The sequence below is a fragment of the Podarcis pityusensis genome, assembly GCF_964106645.2.
Source record: "Podarcis pityusensis genome assembly, chromosome: 9".
Classification (NCBI taxonomy): Eukaryota; Metazoa; Chordata; class Lepidosauria; order Squamata; family Lacertidae; genus Podarcis; species Podarcis pityusensis.
Genome location: NC_138034.1, coordinates 63568534 through 63594377, shown reverse-complemented (window position 1 = coordinate 63594377; position 25844 = coordinate 63568534). Strand labels below are relative to the sequence as shown.

Here is a 25844-nt window from a genome sequence, read left to right as displayed (position 1 = left end):
TGGATGGAAGTGTCTTTGCCCTTAAATAGCCTCTGGCAAATTTGTTACAGGAGGCTTCTTAGGGTTCTGATACTCCCAATTTTGGGTCAGACCTCAATTTAGTTGGAGATGGCAGGTTTTCACGCAACCCTGATGGAATAATATAGGGGAATCTTGTAGAAAAACATAGCAGAAGAATGAATATTCTAAAGGCATCAATAATTACCTAGTCGCTGGCAAAATCCCAAGTGTTGGGTTTTTTAAGTTCTTGTTTCATTTGTCTAGCTATATATCTATGACAACCAATTAAAATTACTAAAAAAAGAACCAGTAAGAAAGCAATGGGTCATGGAAAAGTAAGCGTTCTTTGCCTTCCGCATCACTAAGCAGTAAGGCATGGATTTACGCTGTCACCCATATTCAGTCATCTTAAATATGAGGCTGCAGGTGTGTGCTGCAGGTGTGCTTCGTTACCCAAAGATCTCCTGTACACATCTGAGTTCCACTAAATCAGAGACCGCCCTTTGGAGGTTGCTTTTTTCGGCAGCCATTGCATAGAAACCAGGTTGACACTGGACCACTGCAACTCATTAGGCTCACTGCTTGATCAAGTGGGCAGCTGCTGATGGCCTCCTGCTTGGACCAAGCCAAAGTCAGCTGAGCTTGGAAGTTCCATCATCTGCACTGTATGAGTTTGGGTTTAAATGCTTTGACAAGGAGTGATCCAAAACTTCCTCTCCCCTACACCTGGTATGTCTTCTTAGTGTTTTCTCAAAGAATCAAGGGAGACATTTTCCTGGAGTGTTCCCGTAAGGGAGGTAGGGAGGAACTCAGATGAGGACTGAGTCTGGTGAGATCATGCAGAAGGAGTGTCCATGCTTATGAATGGTTGTGGAGTTACTGTAGGGCAGGGATGCGAATACTGTGGCTCTCCAGATGTTGCGAGAGACTCGGTTTCCCCATGGACCTGATCCTTGCTCATGTTGGCTGGGGCTGATGGGAGTTAGAGTCCAGCAACATCTGGAGAGCAAAAGGTTCACTATCCCTGATAGTGCCCAAGCCGTAAGAGACAGGGCATCACACTCTCCTTTTAGCAATGAATAGTAGTGATTGTGAAAGTTACCAGATTGCAGATTTACTGTCCATATGAGCACCTCTTTTGCAAGAAATGGCCTTTGGGAAGAGTAGGAATGATTCCTCCCTTAAGATCTTGAAACACTTTTTTTTTTACCCTTTCCTGTGGACCATCAGGGACACATGTGTGTGCCCCTAGTCAAATTTCTTTTTGAAGATGAGTTTTAAAGCACCATGCTCAAGGCCAAGCTGAACGCTGTGCATGAGATCAGAAAGAATTTTTGCTCCTGCTCAGAGAGACGAGAGAGGTCTCATGATTTGTTGAGTCTTCCATAAAATGCATCTTGGTTGAATCACATGGAGCCATTTGCTTGACCAACCTTCACTGTGGTTTCTGACTGTGATGCACTGTGGTCTGGATGGCAGTGTGTGAATTGCTTAGTCTTGGGACAAAGAACTGGACTCAATAGCCCCTTGATCTTCTATATCTTTATTCTCCTTGGATTTTTGTGTTCCGACTGCCTATCGTACATCACCCTGGAATCTTGTGACGAAGGGTGGTTAATAAATATTTTAAACACTTCATGTTGATGTATTTAGAAACATACATTTAGATCAGCGGTTCTCAATCTGTGGGTCCCTAGATGTTGTCGGACTACAACTCCCATCTTCCCTAGCTAGCAAGGCCAGAGCTCAGGGATGATGGGAGTTGTAGTCCAACAACATCTGGGGACCCACAGGTTGAGAACTGCTGATTTAGATGCATAGATAGAATGCATAGAATCATGGAGATGGAAGGGACCCTGAGGATCATCTAGTCCAACTCCCTGCAATGCAGGAATACACAACTGTCCTATATGAGGATTGAATCTGCAACCTTAAACCCTGCAATTCTCTTCATTGCTTTCCTGGGCAATCTTGAGAAAACTTCTCTGGCTTTGGACATCCCTGGAAAGAAAGAAAAAACCACAAGGACAACCACCCTACAGCATGACCCAGGCCCCTTCGCTATATAAATATAGATGGTAGTTGTTTTTATATTTTGCACTTCCTCAACTTGGTGCCCTGTGCAGAGGAACCGCCTGCACTACCCTAAATCTGGTGCTGGTCTGTGTGGATTGGGCCGAAAAGGAAATGCCCAGCCAATGGGGAACAGTGACAGCAGCACGAAAGAGGTGATCCCAGTCAGGGAGTGGGTCCCACTTAGGACATTTTGCCCAAGGGATCCTCCAAAACTTGGAGCTGGCACGGACTGCAGGCTGGCCTTGGGCGCTAACACCGCTTTGGAAAGAGAGAGCAAAATTAACCCTTGTGCCATTTGTGTGCATTTATTTCTTCATTGATTTAAAAGCATTTACAAAATCTAATATCTTTCTTTAAATCTCTATGCGGTGTGCAGTGTGCATGCAAAAAGCAACAGAAAGACAGCATAAAACCAACAAAACAGTAGTATAAAAGCATATTTTGCTTTTTTAACAAAATGAAAACAAGAATGCAAGGAATTCAAACAAATAAAAACGGGGTGATCCTATGGGTCAGGGGGAAAGGGCAATAGTGGGAAATGCCTGTTTTGGGGTCCCTTCCCCAGTGATATTCTGTAGGGTGGGGCACCATGATTAAATTTGCCCCAATGACCTAATGCAGAGCTTCCCTTGCTTGTTTGTCCCAATTTCCTCCCTACCTGCAGTTACTCTGCAGCTGAAAGGCAGGCTAAGCTGCAGCTCCCACAGAAACCATGGACCAAGGTGTGCTTACAACAGTGTACAGTACTTAATTACCGGTATCTTTCTGCCTTCCTGCCTTCTATCTTAATGCGAGTCCAGTAGGGCAGAGAGACTGGGGATGGGGCGATTGTTTTCCTATTGGTATCGGGAGGCGGAGGTGGTGAGCGCTACCTGCTTGCTAGATTAGGCAAAGGAGTTCCATTGCCATGCCAATGCCCTGGAAAGTGAAGGGTAAGTTTTGGGGAGGTCCGACGCCAGCCCCCTTTCCTTCCTGTTCAGTCACTGGCAGTCACTGGGAGGCGGTCAGTTTCGTGTTGCATCCTCCTGGTGCAGCTTTTGCAAAAATAAATGTGACACTCCCCTCAACTCCATGCCCATGAAACCTGAGAAATCTCACCATAGCCCCTCGGAGAGTCTATGGGCTACATGGTGCAGTCAAAGTTTTTTTTTAAAAAAATAGTATATTAGACCTCTGGAAAGTCAATTCATGCTCCCGGCTGTCACTTTGCGAAGGTTTGCAACAGGGGAGGGAAAACAAGGAAGGAGGAGGAGGGGAAGAATTGCAGAGAGGGAGGGAGGGAGGGGGGATTGTTGCTGGCTGCTGTGCGGAGAGCTCAGCCAGGCAGAGTTCTTCCAGTGTCGTATTGTTGTTCTGTTCTCCGCCGAGTCCTCTTTTGTTCCGTGTGTGCTGAATTCCCACGTGCACGCTCCCATCTTCCCCTTTGCTTTCCTTGTGGGGGGGGGGGAGAGCTGCCTCTTCCCCCCACACTCCGGCATCGGCGAAGGTCTCCGGCAGCAAGTTGAACGGGTGCCACATGGGCACATATGGCCGAGGCGATTTATCATGTAACGAGATTAAGGCTTCGCGCACCGTTGCCGGAGAACGCAGGAACACGCTGCTCGCGCTCCGTTTATCGCCGGCCAATTTGCAAAGTACATTGCATTAGTTTGGTGGAGGTGCTCCCCTGTGCTGCCGCCGCCGCCGCTGTTGTTGTTGTTGTTGTCACTGCTAAATGCCAAACAAGGAACCCTAAATGCTTCAGCTCCATTTAGATGCGGTGCCTGATAGTGTCACTCCCGGGATCTGCCCCCCTTTGGAAAGCTTCGTCGTTTAGCACGGACGGGAAAGCTGCAGAGTGTGAGTTTTGCTCTCTCTCTTATTTACCTGTGGGTAGGAATGCAAAGGGGGGGGGGAGAGAGAATGAGATATCCTAGCCTAGCCTTAAAAGACAGAGCATGCTGCTTTTTATTACCCGGTCGCAGTTATTGCACGGCGTCTACCTTGCTGCGTGGCAAAGGTCCCCCCCCCCCCTCCGCCACTGTTGCTGCTGCCTGGAGTCATGTTAAATTGCAGTGCAATACCTGTCGGCCATCCGCAGTAAATGGGATTCATTTGCGACCGGTGCACTTGCTATTCCACCCCCCAAGTGCCAACCGAATGGGGAGGCATGGGAAACAATAGGACGAAAGGTAACGTTGCTAGAGGCAGATGTAAATGGTGATTGCGGCAGAGACGGTTTTCATAGGGTGGCTGTTTCCGTGGGCAGCAGCACACTTTTTTTTCCCAAGGAAGAAAGACAGATGGGCTTAGCGAGGTGATGCGCCTGTCAATCACTGACGGGAGGTGGCAGTTTTGATCCGAGGTGCCCCTTCCTGAGTTGTGACAGAGTTCTTGCTAGGGGTTGTGTGTGTGTGTGTGTGTGTGTGGTTGTAAGGAAGCAGTATTGAAGCATTGCTGGCTGCTGCGCTTTCCTATTTCTCAAAAGAGCAGGCTTGCCATCTGTATATTGCACTGGGAGACCACTTTAAAAGCCTCCTCTTCTCTCTTCCTCTCCCCTCCAATGCAAAGCCCTCCACTAGTCTCATTAGCACCCCATTTCCCTCTGTCTTTGTGAGCAGGGTATCCCTGGAAAACAACATCCCTGCCTGTCTTGTCTCCTGACAAGTTGAGCACTCTGCCTGGTCCCCCCCCTTTCCCCCTCTTTCTTTTAAAACTTGTAATCGTTTTGTAAACGCCAGGCTTTGATCTTGCTGGAAACCAGAATGCTTTTGGATTGGGGAGTACAGTATTTTTTAAGCTGTGCTTTTAAAAGAGGACTGTTAAGAACTCCAGGGTGGCGAGGTCTTTATTTGAGGCCGGTTTTCTAGACTCTATAAAACTCCTAAGTAACGGTGCCTGGCAACCTTTTAAGCACTGAAAGGTGTAAGCTGGTCAGATGCTAGTTTGTAGGTTTTTGAATGGCAACAGCTGCTCTTGGCACTTACAGATCAGATTCCAAGTGTTCAAAGAACTTCATGTGATCTTTTGTCATGCAGCACAGGTAAGCAGCAAGCAAAATTGCACCTGGGGAAAAAAACTGTTGCCGAACCAATCCGCCTTGCTGAACAGGGTTGTACAGTTAGTAGTTAAGTCTCATTTAAAGTGATTTTTTAAACAGACAAATAAAGAAAATTAACTCTGTTTCCCCACCATTTTTACAGGTTTACCAGTTAAGCAAGAAATAAAACTCTGGGCTTTAGCTTGCATAAAAAGTTCTTTTCATAGTATATATGAATAGAAGTCATTTTGCTTTGGGAATAATGCATATCTCTTACTGCAACTTGGCGAGGGATAGGGAACTTGTGGCTTTCCAGATATCGCTAGACTCCAACTCCCAATATCCTGACCATTTGCCATGTTGACAGGAGTTGGAGTTCCCCAACATTAGGTGGGTCATAGGTTCCCCCATCCATGCTTTAAATAGAAATATCAGCTCAAAATGTTGCAAAACCAATAGCGGATGCTTAAATTTCCAGCTATAAAGTGAGTTGATCAGGAACCCAGCTGAGTAGGAGAGCATGTGCAGGTTTGACCTTTGGCATCTTTACTTAGAAAAGATCTAAGGTAGCAAAGCTGGAAAACAGTCATTGCCAGTCACAATGGATCTTACCAAGTTAGAGAGACCAAAGGTTTGCCTCTGTAATAGGCAGCTTTATATGTTCAGAAAATGATGAATATTTCCTCCTCCTCCTCCTCCTACCTGAGATGGCTGCTTGATATATGATGTTCTGTTACCACTGAGTGTGCTTCCCTATTAGGGAAAGGGGAGAAATTCAACTAAGTTTTCATGTAAAAGCAAACTTACATACTTTGCTCTTTCCACAACAACGTGAGAACGTAAAGACGGTCATCCTTAGAAATCCACGCTTCTCCAAGTTTTGCAGTGCAGCCAAATATTATTATTATTATTATTATTATTATTATTATTATTTTATACCCCGCCCTCCCCAGCCAAGGCTGGGCTCAGGGCGGCTAACAAGCAATTATATATATATATATATATATATATATATATATATATATATGTATATATATAAAATAATGTATATAAACCTTTATATACTAGGGTAAAGTGTGCATACAGATGCCTATATTTGCATATATTAATGAAAATAACATCCAAAAGGACATTATATCAGGGGAGATTGCTTTGAAAAGTGTGCATATTAGGAAATATTGCATACAAAAAATGCTTATATTAGGAAATAATCATGCAAAAATACTGATGAATTTCCATGAGGACTTAAAAGTGATGTGTTAATGTGGAGAACCAAGCTTAAGATTGGAAAAATCAGAGACGGAGATGAAGCAAAATGGACATTCTCATGGGAGATGGGTTATTGGTTTGTTTTGCTTTTGGTTTTTTTATTATGTATTCTGTGATTTCTTTTTGTATTTCTATGTTGTGAACTGCCCTGTGATCTTTGGATGAAGAGTGAATAATAATAATAATAATAATAAATTAATAATGCAGCCCATTACCCATAGTGGCTCAGAAAGTTTGTCAAGGTTTTCATAAGCAAACTAAACAGAAGGAAGATACCAAAAGCAGCAGAGGATTCTGTTGCGGTTGCTGGAACAATAACAGAATTGTTGTGTTGGAAGGGACTACCAGGGTCATCCATAGTCCAAACGCCTGCATGCAAGAATATTTCACCCAATGTGGGGCTCAAACCCACAACCCTGAGATGAAGAGACTCATGCTCTATTGACTGAGCTATCCCATGTATATTACTGACATAGTGTTGGACTTGTGACGCCTCCTCAAACTGTAGTGTGGGTAGTCAAATGTGGAAAGCAGGCAGCATGGACTTCAGGCACAGGATCCAAATCTAAGCACATCAGATCCCTGAAAAATGGCAAGCACCTCTTGAACTCAATAGCTGTAGAAAACCAGATGTTTCCGAAGCCTAGCTCCCCCATGCTAAACAGCAGGAGCCTCTCCACATAGTCTGCCATTGGTTAACCCATACAATTAAGATTATTGTGTTCCACAAGAAAGACTGTGCTGTTTGGGGTTGAAGGGAATTGTAGCCCTTGCAGAAGGTTGGTCAAAGGTAATCCGTGAAAGATGTAGCCCAGGTAAACACCCTAATCTGGTAAGAACTCTTTAGTAAGTAAAGGTAAAGGGACCCCTGACCATTAGGTCCAGTCGTGACCGACTCTGGGGTTGTGGCGCTCATCTCACTTTATTGGCCGAGGGAGCTGGTGTACAGTTTCCGGGTCATGTGGCCAGCATGACTAAGCCGCTTTTGGCGAAGCAAAGCAGTGCACGGAAATGCCGTTTACCTTCCCGCCGGAGTGGTACCTATTTATCTACTTTAACTTTGATGTGCTTTCAAACTGCTAGGTGGGCAGGAGCTGGGACTGAGCAACGGGAGCTCACCCCGTCATGGGGATTCGAACCGCCAACCTTCTGATCAGCAAGTCCTAGGCTCTGGGGTTTAACCCACAGTGCCACCCACGTCCCAAACTCTTTAGTAGGTAGGCACTATTCAGGCCCCCATCTGTACCATACATTTAAAGTGGTGCCACAGAATTGTAGAATTGCAGAGTTGGAAGGGACCCTGAGGATTATCTGGTCCAACCACTGCAGGAACCTCAGCTAATCTCAGCTAAAACATTCACGACAGATGGCCATCCAACCTCTGCTTGAAAACCTCCAAGGAAGGAGAGTCTACAACCTCCTGAGGGAGACCGTTCCACTGTCAAGACAGTTGGAATCTCCTCTCCTTTCAAGTCCTGCCCTCCAGAGCAGGAGAAAACAAGCTTGTTCCTTCTTCCATGTGACAGTCCATGAGATATTTGAAGATGGCTATCATATCTCCTCTCAGTCTCCTCTTTTCCAGGCTAAACATACACAGCTCCTTCAGCCATTCCTCAGACTAAGGCTTGGTTTCCAGACTGTTGTCCTCTTGGTTGCCCTCCTCTGCACATGTTCCAGCTTGTCAACATCCTTCTTAAATTGTGGTGCCCAAAACTGGACACAGTCTTTCCAGGTGTGGTCTGACCAAGGCAGAATAGAGTGGTACTAGAGTGTCGTACCATCAGATGTCAAAGAAATAAACAACTATATGACATTCAGAAGACCCTGTTTAGGGAAGTTTTTAACGACTGATGTTTTAATGTATTTTTAAGCTTCTGTTGGAAGCTGCCCAAAGTGGCTGGAGAAACCTAGCCAGATGGGCGGGGTAGAAATAATAAATAATAAATAATTATTATTATTATTATTATTATTATTATTAATTTATTTATTGATTGGTCCTGAGAGTTGTGAGGAGACCCCAGTGCCCCTTAGCAGATCAACAATTTCCAGGGCTCCCCAGTAAGAGAGATTTGTAGTTTGGCCACTCTGAGAATTGTAGTTCTGTGAGTGGAATAGGGGTCTCCTCACAGCTCTCAGCTTCCTTAATGAACTACAGTTCCCAAGGTCCCTTGGGGGAAGCCATGACTCTTTAAAGTGGCATGGTACTGCTTTAAATGTGCCGTTCAACCTTTCAAAAGCTCTGGGGCCAGAAGCGGCAAGGTAGGACGTTATTGTTTTAAGTGTTTTTTTCTCTACAAGCCTTGCCTTTTCTCCTCTCTGCACAATAGGCTTTTAAAGCCTTTAGTTCTTTAATGATGTGCCCTGCACGCTCTGCTTGGCACCCCAATTCACATGCACAGAAGAAAGAAGAGCCTTTATCTTATTTTGATCCAATCCAGCACTGAATAAAATCCTGAGATAAAAAAGGTAGTTGAGGCAACTAAACTGTTTCATCTGAGAAAGCTGGTGTTCTCATGCCTGCTCATTATTTTCGGCTTTTATTAAAGCTGTTTCTCCTTTTCTCTGTGGGGCGGGGGAGAGAAAGACAGCCCATAATAGCAGAATTCTAATTCACCCACCTGCCAATAAGAACTTTGAACTGCACTGTTGTCCTCGAAATATGCTACTAAAATCTTAGCCAGCTTACCTCTCCTCATTGCCCAGATCTGACCCAAAGCATCCTTCTGCGTTAGCAAAGCTTCTTCATGATGGTTTCAAAGTCACAACATGGGTCAGCCTGGTGGTGGTGGGTTTTATTACATACCCTCCAATAATTTCTCCTATTCCATAATAAGAATAAGAAGAATATTTATACCCCACCCATCTGTCTGCCTTGCTCCAGCCACTCTAGGCGGCTTCCTACAGATATCAAAACATAATAAAACATTAAACATTTAAAAACTTCCTTTATACAGAGCTGCCTTCAGATGTCTTCTAGAGGTGGCATAGTTACTAATCTCCTTAGCTCAGGGGTCTCCATACCCTCCAACATTTCTTCAATGAAATAGGGACGTCCTAAGGAAAAGCGGGACATTCCGGGATCGAATCAGAATCTGGGAACAGGCCCTTTCTGCAGTGGCTCCCCATTTGTGTAATGCTCTCCGAAGGGATACTTGCCTGGTGCCAAGTGTGCTGGTTTGCCGTCGCGATTAACGTCACTTGCGCATGCCGCGAATGTGCTGATGTGTTGTGCGCACCCCGTGTGGCTTGCGTGAGTGACATCAGCATGCCTCACGGTGTGTGTGTGTGGCTGCCAATGAATTTTGAGAGGGCCTGACCCCCTCCTTGCAAATTTGTTGGGGGCCCTTGGCACCTCGGCACCCCTGGCTCCTCTGTTACATATTTTTAGTTGCCAGGCAAAAACATTCCTCTTCTTCCAGGCATTTGGCTAATTAAACCATCTAAGGCAGGCTTCCTCAACCTTGGCCCTCCAGATGTTTTGAGACTACAATTCCCATCATCCCTGACCACTGGTCCTGCTAGCTAGGGATCATGGGAGTTGTAGGCCAAACACATCTGGAGGGCCAAGTTTGAGGAAGCCTGATCTAAGGCATTTTAAACTGTGTGTGTAGGAGTTACTGGTTTCATTTGTTACTGCGGAATGTATTTTTATATTGCAAACCACCCTGTGATATTTGGATGAAGGGCAGTACAGAAATTCAGGAAATAATAACAATAATACAGTCCCCATGATTCTTTGCAGGAAGCCAGAACTGTTTAAAGTGGTATGATGGTGATTTAAATGAATAGTGGAGGTGGGGGCCTTAGAGTGGGGATTGTGCAAATTATTTGAAACAATGTAGTTTATTGTACAAAACTCACATATACATACACTAGTAACGGATATGACATCTGCTATTTTTAAGCAGCATTTGAACACTGTTTGGCATGGAGTCTAGTAGTTTTGAACAGTCACTGTTGATTTTCAGATCCCTGTACCACACTTGAATCAGTGCCTGAATGAGCTTCTCCATAGTCATGCAGTCTACAGCACAGAGGCGAATTTTGCATATAGCCCACAAATTCTCAATGGGATTTACATCCGGGGAATTCCCTGGCCAATCAAATACCTGTATTTGCTGCTCTGTCATGAATTTCTTCACCACTTTCAGTGTGGGCCAGGTCCTGCTGCAATATCCCAGTACCGCCAGGATACCTCTTTTCCAGCTCTGGATTAACTCTTTCGTAGAACCTCAGTATATTGTGGCGAGCGCATCATTCCTTCTGTTGGCTGCAGGCTTCTGACACCATAATGATCAATTGACTTTTCGTGTTTGTTTTGAGTACAGGATTACAAGTAAGATAGAAAACATGTTTTGTTTCAATTAATTTGCACAAGGGTGTAGATCCCTTTTCCTAAGCTGATGTGCAGAGTAATTTCAGGGGAACCCCAGCATGTCTTCAGAGGTGGGAGGAGACCATTATTCTTATGTGCATATAGAGATGCACCCACAAATCTTAGGTCTTACGTTCCAATGCGGGGCATTGTGTGGACCCAGCAGCAGACACCTTTTATACGCACAAGATTATTATTGTCTTGGCAAGCTGCTAAATGTCATCCTTATCGTCACATTTATGGCTGTATTGACCGTATCCCCCAAGCACAGCACTGCCTTTTGCAGCGCTTGTGAGATACGAAGTGTCAGAAAATGCACATATATTCTAGCCAGGAGGCAGGGAAAGGTTTGACAAGACTGACAAAGGCACCCCATGATTTATGGTCGGGACAGGGCCTGTCTTTTCTCTCATGTGCTCTGAGAAGCGGTAGATCCTGCAGATGAAGGGAAAGGCAGAGCTCATGCAATTATTAATCATTTATCCCAGCACCTTTCACTGTGCAAAGCCACCATTCAGGTCTTATCTCGTTTAATCTTCAGGAAAAACCAATGAGGTAGGTTAGAGTGACACTGGGTGAGTCTGCTAGCCAAGCAGGAAATCGAATATTGGCCTCCCACATTCAGCTATTCCACTTTATCAACTGCACTACATTGGACCCAGCAAGGAGCACTGTATAATTTGAATGACTTATGAGTGGACCAGCTTAGGCTACATCGGTGCCAAAAGTGGCACTGGTAATGGGAACTGGGGGTAGTTGTGGATTTGAAAGTGCGGGAGATAATCGTGACAGCTCCCATAGCCGTGCCTCTAAGGAGAACACAGAGGTATCTGTGTTGACCCATTATGAAACACGCACACCAAAGAGTCAGCCGTGTGTAGTAGAGTCAGTGTTGCTGCAATTCTTTGCATAGCTTCCTGGGAGTAAACTCAGTGGTGCTTCCTTCTGACTACGAAGGTTCAACTGGTAAAACAATTTGAGCTTCACGAGAAGATCTTCAGCCATTTAAACTGTGAGCATGAAATAGCTCTGCCAAAGGGAAGTTAAGGTGTAGCCGAACTTTGCTTGATTATTCTCTGACTGAAAGCTTCAACGACACCTCATCCACTTGTCACTGTTAAGGATATTTCATCCGTTGTCTTGGTGTCCTAGCAGGTGACTTCATCCTTCCTGTTCAACAAAAAAAGCTCTGGAGCTGGGCTCTCCTGTCTTCCTGCTCTGCTACACTACCGACTCCTAGACAGGAACTTGAGGGCTTGCTCTCTAGGATAGGCAACAGAGTCCTCCTACCAGCCTCTCTTGTGCTATGATGATGGCCTTTTCCAGTCTTAGAAAGATTAGAGAAGCCTCCAACTCCATTCCCTATTACTCCTGGCCAGCATGCCCAATGGTCAGAGGTAAATGGAGAGTTGTGGTCCATGAACATCTGGAGAACACCAGTTTGGGGAAGCCTGGGCTAGAGGCATTGCCTGAAGACACATCTTAGGATCCTGTGCTATGTAGAAACAGGGGAAATTCATAAACGGATAACTCTACTTGTCATGATGTGCAATGCTGGATCAGCACTTCTTATCACATCCCGGCTTGGCGCCTTGTTTAGTAAGTGCTCAGCATGATAAAAGGCATCATGCTAGGATGAATCAATGTAAACCTGCATGTGTGAAACTAATCCTTGTCCGAGTTATTGCCAGGGCTAGGACAAAAGTATTTTGAATGCCTCTGTTTCAAGTCTTTAGACTTGTATATTGCGTGTGTGTGTGTGTGTGTGTGCGCGCGCACACACACACACACACACACACACTCCTGATGAATGGGGGTGGGCTGAGGGACCCCCTGCCTCTAATTTCCTAAGTGGGACATTGGCTCCATCAGGCATATAACAGTGTAAGAACTTTCTGTGAGTGGGTTACAGGTCCTTGCTCCAGACTACTGGTGGCTCTTTCCCATACCCAACAAGAAAATGGGTGAGGGATCCCCTGACTCTCTCTTACCTGCCAATGGGCTCTGCATTACGGGAGATTCAAAAGTTGTGAGCTACAAAAAGATACACACTTGCCTTTGGCTCGGAGAGCTTATTCCTGAGCGGCGAGTATCTCCTCTCTAGGCACTCCTTAGCCTCCTGTGCTTCAGTTTTCTCTGAGTGCAGCTGGGGCAGCTATATCAGGCTCCTTGTGGTCAGCTGCAGTAGCTGAGGGTTTGACCTTCGATCTGTAGTTGTAGCCAAAACCAAGGGTACAAAGTGCAGCAGATTGAAGGCAGCGCTGTTCTGAGCACAGGGCCTGCACTGACATGACGGAGAGTGAGGCTACCTGGAAAGAATAATGTTGTTGTTGTTGTTTAGTCGTGTCCGACTCTTCGTGACCCCATGGACCAGAGCACGCCAGGCACTCCTGTCTTCCACTGCCTCCCACAGTTTGGTCAAACTCATGCTGGTAGCTTCGAGAACACTGTCCAACCATCTTGTCCTCTGTCGTCCCCTTCTCCTTGTGCCCTCAGTCTTTCCCAACATCAGGGTCTTTTCCAGGGAGTCTTCTCTTCTCATGAGGTGGCCAAAGTATTGGAGCCTCAGCTTCACGATCTGTCCTTCCAGTGAGCACCCAGGGCTGATTTCCTTAAGAATGGAGAGGTTTGATCCTCTTGCAGTCCATGGGACTCTCAAGAGTCTCCTCCAGCACCAGAATTCAAAAGGAAAGAATAATAGAATCAAAGAATCCCTTCATGGATCACTGCCTTGCTGTGGCGAAGGGGCTTGAATAACTCAGAGAAGCTATGATGCCATGCAGGGCCACCGAAGATGGACAGGTCATAGTGGAGAGTTTTGACCAAACGTGATCCACCTGGAGCAGGAATCGGCAAGCCACTCCAGTATCCAAGAAAACTCCATGGACAAAGACAACAGGAAAGAATAATAGAATCAAAGAATTGTAGGGTTGGAATGCAGGAATAATGCAAGAAGGAAAGGGGTGATGCAGGGTCCCCAAAGGAGTACAAGTTTCTGAGTACGAAAGAAATGTATTTTCAGTGCAATGGCCCTTTGACTGGCCTCTCGGTTTGTGAATCACCCAGTCACCCTTAAGTCATGGGATAAAATGACATTTGCCAGCTGCCCACACACATGGGGAAAGTGTCCTACTCAATGGACGCACACAAGTCAATTTCTTCGGCAGCTCTCTATTCTAATATAGGCTCACAGTGTAGAATCATCAGTGAACACTGCTGATATGTAGCCAGAACACTCAAGTCGTACATCTGGGAGTGACTCACGGTTTACTCATTCTGTGATGTATCGGAGAGCCAGGCGTCTCTCAACGTCGCCTTTCCGAACAGATCGACTCGGTGTTGACTTAGTCACTCAAGCAATTAATCAAAAAAAGCATTTCCAAGATGTGTGTTATACAAAATACACAGACTTGTGTGTAACTTAGCCGTTGAAGGAAGTCTTCCTTGGCGCAGCTACACCACCTTTTTGTTTTCTGATCAGACATTGCTTTATATTTTCAGTGCAGAGGGAACAGAGTATTCCATCCTTCTGGGGAAAGCTGTCGCAGGGCTCTGCTTTAATTGATGACAATGCTTCTGATTTTTTGCAGAGATGAAAACTGTAATCTGAGCAGGATCGGAATGGAAGCCAATAGGCTTTGAATTTTAGTTCAGTGTTGTCAGTCAATAAACTAGCTGCAGTTGAGATTGACAGCCTCTCTCCCCCGCACTCCCCTTATGGAATAAACTCAGGATCCAGAGCAGGGGTTGGCAGACTTAGGGCACATTGGATCTGCTTTGTGTTTTGCCAGGCAGATTTTCTAGCCAGTCACGTACAAAAGCCATAGATACACTGAAACAGAAGTCACCAGACCCTTATACAGTGGACGCTCGGGTTGCGAACATGATCCATGTGGGATGCACGTTCGCAACCCTCAGCATTCGCAACCCATGTCTGCGCACGTGTGGGTTGCGATTTGGTGCTTCTGCGTGTGCGCAAAGTGCGATTTAGCGCCTCTGCACATGCGTGACCGCCGAAACCCGGAAGTAACCCGATTCGGTACTTCTGGGTTTCGGTGGTCCGTAACCTGAAAAAACACAACCTGAAGCGGCTGTAACCCGAGGTATGACTGTATATAGTGAGAAGGTAGGGAGGGGTATTAGTCAGAAGGTTGGTAGGAATGGGTGATTGTTAACGACTGCAAGACAGAGAAACCAGTAGGAGAACACTTCAGTCTCCCAGGACATTCTATACAAGATCTCAAAATAGCTGTCATTTTACAAAAGAATTTCAGAAATAGACTGGAAAGAGAAGTTGCTGAATTACAACTTATTACCAAACTTAAAACCATGGAGAGACCTGGTCTGAATAGAGACACTGGATTCTTATCTCATTATACATGATAAAGCTATTTTTGGCCATCTCATCCCTTGCTTTTTCCTGTAAGACCAATTGCGGTCGTTAACAGTTGTCAACTGGTTTACCACACCTATCAGCCAGTCACCTATATCTGAAGAAGTGTGCATGCACACGAAAGCTCATACCAATAACAAACTTAGTTGGTCTCTAAGGTGCTACTCAAAGGATTTTTTTTATTTTGTTTTGACCACGGCAGACAAACACAGCTACCTACCTGTATCTAAAAGCCGTAGAGTTAGAATTAAATAACAGGGTATCTCAGTGCACATTCTGAGCTTAGGAATGTGTTTTCAGTACCAGAAATTAACTGAACTCACAGTCGTTTCATACAAAATCCTGCTCCTGGTTAGTTTTCTTCATTCCAGCACTCTAATTTAGGTGGGAAAGTTTCCCCTATTGTCAAACAATTGGGAAAAGAACATAAGAAGACCTTGCTGGATCCGGCCTTTGTACAGGGGGGTTGGTGTCTATCTTCCATCAATGCAATTAAGAGGACATATTCCAGAGAAGCAAAAATACTTAAGGAAGACACAAAGTAGGGCTGGTAAGGAGTGTGGTTTGGAGAAAGGGTTTGTGGACTGGAAAAGGACCATGGAAGTTTATTACAATATCTGATTACAGCAGTGAGATGGAAAGATGGAAAGATACAGTCCTACCTAACATGAACAGCTGATAAAAAATTATTGGACTTAGCTGAGATGGCAAAGGAGCATGTTTAATTAGAGAGAAATCATTATTGACATTTATAAGGATTGGAAACTTCTTTTGGACTTTTTGCATGAAAGAGAAAATGAACTTGTCATATCTGGGTTTGAAGACTGGAAAGATATTTGCTTATAGAAAATAGAATAGTTGGATGTTAATGAATGAATACTATATTTAGCTGCAGGACAGAGAACCGAAAGTCTCTTTATCATTTTAATTTTCTTGTCTCTCTCCTTTCTATTTCTTTCTTTCCCTTTTCCCATTTCTGCCTTCTTTTTGCTTCCGTTCCTCTTTAGATTAGAACTTTAAAGCCTTTCTTTTTTTCTACTGTATTATAAAAATATACTTTTTGTATATCATTGTATATACATTGTATAGCATGAACTTTTGTATATCACTGGACAAGTATAAATAAAAATAGATGAGAGAGAGAGAGAGAGAGAAAGGGGTATAGCTTAGGGAGAGTTAACAGAGAAAGTCTGAGTGGCCCTATTTGGCTTCTGGGTCTGAGGTTCCCTACCCACAGTCCACTCTCAAGGATTTATGGCTCTGGAGAAGCCAATATAAGTTGCAATTTCAGCTAAATTTGGGGAAACCACTTGAAGCATCCATTGTGTTGAGCTATTTCAATTCCTTTACTTCGATTTGCTCATTGCAAACAGCTGAAAGTCTGGAAATTTTGATAATAAACCTGATTTTCAATGGGGGTTGAATAATTTCCATTGCTCCGAGGGCCTTCTGGCGGTTCCCTCACTGTGAGAAGTAAGGTTACAGGGAACCAGGCAAAGGGCCTTCTCGGTAGTGGCGCCTACCCTGTGGAACGCCCTCCCATCAGAAGTCAAGGAAATAAACAAGTGTCTGACTTTTAGAAGACATCTGAAGGCAGCCCTGTTTAGGGAAGTTTTTAATGTTTGATGTTTTATTGTGTTTTTAATATGCTGTTGGGAGCCGCCCAGAGTCAGATGGGCGGGGTAGAAATAATATTTTATTGATTGATTGATTGATTGATTGACTGAACCTGGCAACTCCTGTTCGCAAAGCCTCTCTTCTACCACTGAATTATAGCTCCTCCCTCTTCATTCAAATGAGCTTGCTTGGGTTTTGAACCTGGGCCTTTTCACACTTGAAGCAAGATTTGTAATCCTAGACCAGGGGCTGTCAACTTGGTCTCGACCACCCACTAGTGGGTGTTTCAGGATTCTAGGTGGGCGGTAGAGGGTGTTGGGATACTGCCAGGGAGACAAAGTCCATCATGGCCCCAAGCCGTCTGCCGGACGATCCATCGATCTCCCGTAGGCACGCAGTATCAGCAATTAGTGACATGAGTTTCTAGAAAATATCTTGCCACATTCCAGAGCTCATGCACACTCTATCAGCAGATAATGCACAGCCAAAGTCGCACTCAGGAGAGCATTATTTACAAGTTTATTCAGCGTTGATCAGAACACAGAAAAACATGACTGCCTGCTTTAGTGTCTACAACACAGAGAGAGAAAAATGAAAGCTATAGCAAACATAAACATCCTGTGAACAGGACATGCGCAGACTCTGTGACTCACAGCCTGCTCCCTTTTAAGGTGGAATGGAAATATCCTAACAGAGGGTTCTATGGCACAAGCTGAATCCTCCTTCTATTGAGCACTGGTGGGCGGTAAGGAAATTTTACCATCAAGAAAGACGCATTAATGGGCGGTAGGTATAAAAAGGTTGACTACCCCTGCCCTAGACTAACAAGCCTAACTTACATATCAGGGGACAGAAGAAGTGGAGCAAGTCAGGCTATGGATTGATGGAGTCCAATATTGTTTTCACACACTGACCTCTTCCTTAATGTCTTCTTTGAACTGAAGAAGCCTAAGAATGACCCTTGGGCACATTGGGCACACAAACCCTACACTCTGTCACTGAGCTATGGTCCCCTTGCACGCAATTACATATCCCTCAAATGCCCTGGGAAAACCGTGACATCCCGTTTTCTTGCCTTAGAGCACGGTGGCCATTTTGGACACTGCGATCTCTCCTCATCTCACACCATGATCTCACCATGAAAAATGGATTTTCTTTGGGGCCACAATCTCCCACAGGTCACGCAACTCGCCTGGGAACATGGCCTGGAAGGCACACAGGCCAGTTTGTGGCCTGGACATGTTGGAGTGTGTGCAATTATGGTCAGGATTCAGTGGGTTAATATGTGGATGGTCTTTCAAGTCTCTTTGGCTCATTCCATGCCTGTAATTCTATATTCATACAAATCAATAACGTTTATTCAAATGCGCACAAATGTATTCAGTTTGCAGCCATTATTCTTTGAGGTTTTGTAGAGTTTCCCTCCATTTTTCTTCCTTCCTTCCTTTCATTTCTTTTTCTTTTTTCTGGGAAGGGAGGTGGTATGAAATCTTATTGTGGCAGGAAAATTATAGATCCAAGATGAGCAATGCACCGCCTCCAGTCATTAAAGAGGGGCAGACAATGGTGTTCGTTAAAAGCATTATTTGCATGTTTCAAAACCTGTCTTTTCTTTACAACTGTAAAGGATGGAAACCAATATATATATATATATATATATATATGTAAAAAGATAAAATTTGTAGGGATCTGAAATCGGAATCACATACTAAATGCTGAGCAGAGACCACAGGGAGTTGTCAGTTCTGAAAACTGCACCTACTGTAGGTAGCACCAGGTACTATGTTGTGGAGAGACAGCGTTTTGAGATAGCTAACTGTGCCTCCCTAGATTGAAATTGTTTTTGCAAGTGACTTGAGGACTCTGTCAAGTTTTATGCAGTGGCAATAAGGATTTTGCTGGCCATTGCTATATGCTACAGAGAACTGTGCTCGTTCCCAGCACTGTAGGAAGTCAGTAGGGGCTATTCACAAAACAGTTGTCCATGACAGAGACATCCTTGCTGCTGTGGTTTTGTGAATGACTACTGCGAATTGCAAAATTATCACTGTTTGCAGTTTTCTGAATACACACACACACACACACACACACACGACCTCACTGTTTACATATTACCCCCCCCCCCCGTCAGCCCTGTTAGTATTTGTATTATGTTTGCATTGTAAATGTATTTCACACACACAAAAAAAGGTATTGGGGAAAGGAGGTGGCAGTTGGGAGTTGGTTATTCTGTTAGTTTATTCTTTGACTGAGAACGTAGGAGTGTGGTGACTTCAAGCAGACGCTGTCTGGAGGGGTTTGCAAGGACGGGCAAGATATGGATTACAGTGGTACCTCGGGTTAAGAACTTAATTCGTTCTGGAGGTCCGTTTTTAACCTGAAACTGTTCTTAACCTGAGGTACCACTTTAGCTAGTGGGGCCTTATCCTGAAGCAAAGATCTTAACCCGAGGTACTATTTCTGGGTTAGCGGAGTCTGTAACCTAAAGCGTCTGTAACCCGAGGTACCACTGTAATAACTTATGTAGTGCTATGAAGGAGTTCTGAGAGCAAAAAAAAAAAAAAAGACTAAGCCCTTTCTTGGGCTCAAGGGAGAGAAATTCATTGCATTCATTAATATATACATATGAATAATACTTGTTGTTCAACTGTTGCCAACCTGACAAGTAAAGATTTATATTCAAGTCTCAAGGTGTCAAGCTAACAGGTTCTTCCATGAGGTGAGGTGAGGTGAGGCAATTTGCCTCAGATGGCAGATCCAGCCCCTCCTCCTCCCTTCCTCCACTGCCACGGCCACCACAGCACCCTTGTCCTCATCACACTGCCTTGTGGTAGCAGCACAGGTGTGATGGTTTGGGCAGGAAGGGGGCTTGGATCGGTAAGGGGGCAGGGCTGATGGGGGCAGACATGTGAGGAGTATTTTGCCTATAGCAGCAAAACGTTCTGAGCCCTGTCTCCCATGCAGTGTGTGTGTGTGTGTGTGTGTGTGTGAGAGAGAGAGAGAGAGAGAGAGAGAGAGATACACAAACACAACTAAGGATAACACTTTGTTCATTTGATGAAGTGGACTGTGGTCCATGGATGCCTATGCTACAATGAATCTATTGCTCCTTTTTCTTTATGTGAATGGTGCTAATGCAGTCTGGAAACGGGAAGAGAGTTGTTTTTCAAAATCCGACAAACCTTCTAGGTACTGCTGATCTTTCCGCTTCACTGTGCAAGCCCGGGAAATGCAAATTTCAATTTGAGCACCGCTCGCGGAAATGGCCTGAAAGCAGGAGAGTCAATGAGGAATGCAAAACCAAATGAGTTGCCGTTGCCCTAGATGCCTTCAGAGTTTGTGAGGGTGCTGAGTCAGTGCCCGGTTTGTGGCGCTTTTTTGGCTTGTGAATTTGGACGCTATGCCTTCCCGCACCCTCTCCTGCAGAATGTTTATCACACGCCTTGACCCTTGGTTTGTAGGACATGGAACAAAAGAGGACTTTTCTCTGCTGTTGCTGCTGCTTTCTTAGAATCGTAGAATTCTAGAATTGGAAGGGACCCTGCAGGTCATCTAGTCCAACCCCAGGAATCTCAGCTGAAGCATCCATGACAGAGGGTCATCCAACCTCTACTTAAAAGCCTCCAATGAAGGTTTGACTGTTGTGGCATGTGCTATGAGAAATATAAAGTCTTCTGTGGAAAAAACCCTCTTCTAATTCCCTATACTTTCTTCTTCATTTCTTTTCACAATGAAATTTTTGCAACAGCGGCAAGGCCGGCTCTGCCATTGGGCAGGGGGAGCCTCGGGGGGCAGATGCCACAGGGCAGCAGCAAATACCAGTCCAGTTGCCTTCTATACGTGGGACGGGTGTATACCACCTTGCCTTTCACTTCAGACAGTACAATATCTTTGGTTGTACATGAACAGGGGCTATTGAAGAGTTGGTTTAAAAAGGGGAAGTGTGGAATTCACAAATGGCAAAGCTTAAAAATAAACACTTCCCTTTGTTTTCATTGAAATGCTGACAGCAGCAAATGCTTATTATCTATGGCAGTCATTGCAATAGCAGAAATGTAGGACTCAGAGGCTGCACTCCAGTGTGCATATACCATCTTGCTTTTGACCAAACAAAATTAGGAGCCCTAAGAGACCACAGTACAGTGGCACCTTGGGTTACAAACGCTTCGGGTTACGTGTTTTCAGGTTGCGGACCGGGGGGGGGACGACTGGAAGTACCGGAAAGGGTTACTTCTGCGTTTCGCTGCTTGCGCATGCACAGAAGCCCCAAACGGCGTCATGCGTTTGCGCGGATGCGGCGCTGCAGGTTACGAACGCTGTGGGTTGCGGACGTGTCTCCGTCACGGATTAGAAGAGTAGAAGAGCAAGTTAAGTTTTGCTTCTGTTTTTTTGGACCTGTGTTCTGGTGGGAGCAAACTGACTTGCACCATAGCTCAGGATGGAAAAACGTGTGTCTTTTGCTCCCGCGCTCTGGAGTCACCAAAACAAGACATCCAGGATTGGGATCAGAAGCCAAGGCTGCTTCTGTAAATCCGGGATGTCCCACTTAAAACGGGACAGTTGCCACGGTAGGATATTGTGGCCCTCTTCTGGATCGCCTGCAGTTTCTCTAAAGGCAGCCCTGCATAAGGTGTCTTGCAGCAGTCAGCCGGCTTGAAGAGTGCTTAGAATTGCAGCCTTAATCTGCCAGGCCAAAGGAATGTGGGATCGATATGTCATCAAAGGGCAATCACCTTCGGCTGCTTGTCCTTATCCGTGTGCGTGTGTTAATGATCAAAAGGCCTATTGCAGACCCAGGCGATAATTTGTGTGCAGTACATCAAGTCACAGCCTGGTTCTTCCACTGCAACTTGCGGGATCTTTGTTGCTAAGTAAAAAAAATTCCCTTCTTCCTTGTCAAGTAATACTAAGGCGACAGGCCCCTTTTCAATTTTCTTTCAGTATAATTTATTTATGAAGGCATCGGAACTCCTGGAAAAAAAATGTACTGAATTCGTTCTTTCATGTAGCTCCATTAACTTACATGGCCTTATTATATAAATGAAGTCTACCTAATTTGTTACTTACCATAGAGCAGAAAATTGTATGGCTACAGCTCTGATTCATTATATATAAGTTGAGCGGAACTGTTTGAAGCTGGATGCAAAGTCTTGTTTAATCCAGACCAAGAAGCAAAATCCAGCGCATCTCTACTCAGGAGTAACCCCAATTCCATTCAATGGGATTTACTACCAGATAAATGTGCATTGGATTATGTGTGAATGCATTGGTGAAAATAATGTGTTATATGAGTGGAAATTACTTGCAAACATGTGCACTAAAATGTCAATTATTTTTGTGAGGACTTTAACAAAAAAATCCCACACACTGATGCAGAAATGCAGAGAACTGAACCTAAAATGAGAAACTGACATTGACAGATTCATCTATCCCTAATCTCAGCTCGGGAATTTGTTTTCAGTACCAGAACAGAGCTCATACTTCTTGCAAGCAAAAATCCATTCCTTTTCTCCCAAGCTTTCTTTAGTTCAGCAGCCTAATTCTTCTGGGGTGGGAGAGGAAACTGTTGCTATCATTAAATGAATGGGAATCTTGGGTGATCTGTTGGTAGTTATTTGACTGATTTACAATAGAACCTGTTCTCCCTTCGCCAACCATTCTGACCCAGCAACCATTCTGTTGCCTGCTGGACTTTTAGAGGGAGGGAGGGAGGGAGGGAGGGAGAGAGAGAGAGAGAGAGAGAGAGAACACTGTCAAGCAGTGCCATTGATTTGACAGATCCCAACTTCTGCAAGTAGATCTGCCTTAGGGAATACCTGTGAGAACTAATACCTGTGTATCTGAAGAAGTGTGCTTGCACACGAAAGCTCATACCAAGAACTAACTTAGTTGGTCTTAAAGGTGCTACTGGAAGGATTTTTTTTATTGTGAGAACTAAGACGTACTTCTCAGAGAAGGGCTTTTGCATCCCTGATGCTCCAAAGAATGTGATAGCAGTGCATTTTTAGTAAAACTCAGTATGGAATCCGCATGTAGAAAACCTCCCCAATTTACTCAAGTGTGTGATCTCTGGACAGATTGGGGCGGGGGGAGAGATGATTGATCTGCTGATGATTGGACTAGATTTCTGGCTTCAAGTACAGAAACTTATATCTGTTGTTTTTGTTAAAGACTCAGCTACAAAAAAGTAGCTGTACTGTATTTCATCAGGTGTCGGAGACTCAGAGATGCCTTGATGGTTAATGTTGTGTTCTAGAGCAAAACAAAAGATGGGGTGGATGAACTGCCTTTTTATGCCCTGCTTTGATTGTGCAGGTAAGGCAGAAGGGTGTGTGTGTTTACATCCCCCCCCCTTTCCCCCTTTGTTCCATTTCTTTTCAAAAAATAGTTTCCCCTCCCACATCAGCTACAGGGCTGGTGTAGTTTGTTCCCCGTTCTGGAAGCATGTTGGGGTGGCACTTCTCTGATTCATGTGGATTTACAACTTCTCCCAGAATGTCTCCTTTTTGCCCTCTCCAGTGTTGGAGCTCTAACTTCAGAGGGTCACTGGCAGCTTCCCCCTAGCCAGCATGGTGTAGTAGTTAAGAGCAGTGGACTCATAATCTGGTGAACCAGGTTCGCGTCTCTGCTCCTCCACATGCAGCTGCTGGGTGACCTTGAGCCAGTCACACTTCTTTGAAGTCTCTCAGCCCCACTCACCTCACAGAGTGTTTGTTGTGAGGGGGGAAGGGAAAGGAGAATGTTAGCTGCTTTGAGACTCCTTCGGGTAATGATAAAGCGGGATATCAAATCCAAACTCTCCTCCTCCTCCTCCTCCTCCTCCTCCTCCTCCTCTTCTTCTTCTTCTTCTTCTTCTTCTTCTTCTTCTTCTTCCTCGAGGAGGCATGTGAGGTTGAATCTCCCTCTCTGAAAGTAAACCTCTCTCACTAGCCTCACAGGGAGAGATATTCCCAGAGACTATAGAATTGTGGCCTTAATAATGTAACAAGAGCATTTGCTTGCACCATCTTTCAGTTTTGCAGTTTCTTAAATGTTTCTCTGTGCTTGTGAGTATTTATAACCATTAGTTGATACCATAATTTCTTTTAGTGCTCCCAGATAAATCAGCATGGCCAAAAACATCCTCCTGCAAACTGCAGTCAGCAGTCCAGTGAACACTATTTCAGTGTTCTCAAGACGGGCAGCAAAGTCAGGCAGACAGACAGGTTTCCAGGGAGCAGACAGGAATGAACGGTCAGAGCAATAATGGAAACCTCGAGAATTAGGCCCACAAACCTACAACCCAAACACCAGATGCAATGACTTTTTTTGGGGGGGGGGATCCCAATGGACAATCAGGCTGCAAAGCTGGCATAGACACGAAACAGTTTCGAAGAAATCCTATGGGATTCAATTCCAACAGGCAGTTTAGGATCACACCCTGCAAAACTTCCATAGGAATCTCTTCCAATTAGGCACCTGATCTGATGATACATGAAAGTCCTTAAAGAGATTCCCAAAACGCAACCATTGACAAAGACATCAGTGTGTGCCAACTTGATTTTGTATTTTTGGCAAAAGATGAGGGGTTGGGGAGGATTTTTGCTGGACATTCTATGTCCATTGCTCAGTGAAAAAGTTATTCACAAATTTGGAAAATTATTTCTAGAAGGACTTTTCAAGCTTCTCTCTTGTTCTTTGCTTAATGGGTTAAATGCTAGCTCTTCAGATAGAACACACATTTGTTTACAAGCCCAGTTCTGCAACAAACATCTTCCTTCCCACTCCTCCATAAGGATGTCCACCCTAAATCATGAAACCCCTGGGGTTGCATTGGGGTGAATGTCATCGGGGAGCAAGTCACCAGCGACCATTCCACCAGCCATGGAACAGTGCTGGCTCTCAAAATTTGTTAACACCCAGACTTCTGCTTGTACATTTCCGAGTACAATTCAAAGTGTTGGTGCTGACCTTTAAAGCCCTAAACAACCTTGGCCCAGTATACCTAAAGGAGCATCTCCACCCCCATCGTTCAGCCCAAACACTGAGGTCCAGCTCCAAGGGCCTTCTGGCGGTTCCCTCACTGCGAGAAGTGAGGTTACAGGTGATCAGGCAGAGGGCCTTCTTGGCAGTGGAACATCCTCCCACCAGATGTCAAGGAGATAAAGAACTACACAACTTATAGAAAACATCTGAAGGCAGCCCTATATCGGGAAGTTTTTATATGTTTGACATTTTATTATGTTTTTATATGTGCTGGAAGCTACCCAGAGTGGCTGGGGAAACCCAGCCAGATAGGTGGGGTATTATTATTATTATTATTATTATTATTCTGCTGTTGTTGTTGTTCTTGCTGCTGCTGCTTTCCCTAGGTTTTCTGTGGATTGATGTTTGCTTCAATTCAGTACTGAAGAGTTGGTTTTCCCTGGGAAAGCAGTGGGACAATGGGAAAACTGCTTCCACCCATGCCTAAAATGAATGGGACAAATGGAAAACCATGCTTTTTAGGCACATGACAAACAGAAGTGTGGATGATCCCAATATGCCCGCAAAAGGAAAACACATTTTTTTAAAATCTGCCCATTGTTCTGGTGTTAAAATTTGAAGTTTTTAGGTTTCTCTTTCTTTTCTTTCTTGTTTCCTTTCCTTTCTTTTTTTTCTTTTTAATGCCAGATTCTTCACTCCCACTTCAAATGACAAGAATTTAGAACTGAGAGCCGAGAAAATAGTTTGGAATTTGTGAATAATTCATATAATGAGTTTTGCTATAATCCCGCCACAGAATGCCCACGTACAAATTGCAGTTTTAACATATCCATTATTCAGCATGTCCAGATGAAATATTCATGGCATTTGTAAGTTGTATGCACTGTTAGACGTTTGGGGGCATTGTGTCGAGTCCAAGTGTTTACCCACACTTTGTTTTGAGCAGAGTTACAACCGATGCACATGACTAAATCAGCACATTTGCCATTTATATTGCTGAACAGAAGTTGAGTGGATCTATAGCAGGAATGGGAAACCTGTGGCTCTCCAGATTTTGTTGGAATCCGACTTCCATCACCCTTGACCAGTGCAGTGCAGCTGCCGAATCACATGATTCTCTCAGAAGATGG

General features: G+C 44.6%; 1 protein-coding gene and 1 long non-coding RNA gene across 6 annotated transcripts in view; one reads left to right on the top strand and one right to left on the bottom strand.

The window, feature by feature from the left end:
* Nucleotides 1-15295, bottom strand: part of LOC308485483 — a 107513-nt gene extending 92218 nt beyond the window's left edge. Inside the window, exon 1 of the long non-coding RNA XR_013990556.1 lies at nt 15224-15295. This is a non-coding gene — a long non-coding RNA (uncharacterized lncRNA). The remainder of the gene's footprint in view (nt 1-15223) is intronic.
* Nucleotides 1-25844, top strand: part of ARHGAP24 (Rho GTPase activating protein 24) — a 415666-nt gene that overhangs the window by 78611 nt on the left and 311211 nt on the right. Inside the window, exon 1 of one of the 5 annotated variants that reach the window (XM_081020799.1) lies at nt 3450-3915. The exons of the other annotated variants lie outside the window; for them this stretch is intronic. The gene's annotated coding sequence lies outside the window, so the exon portion shown is untranslated. Of the gene's footprint in view, nt 1-3449; nt 3916-25844 lie in introns of those variants that run through there. 5 annotated transcript variants of the gene reach the window in all.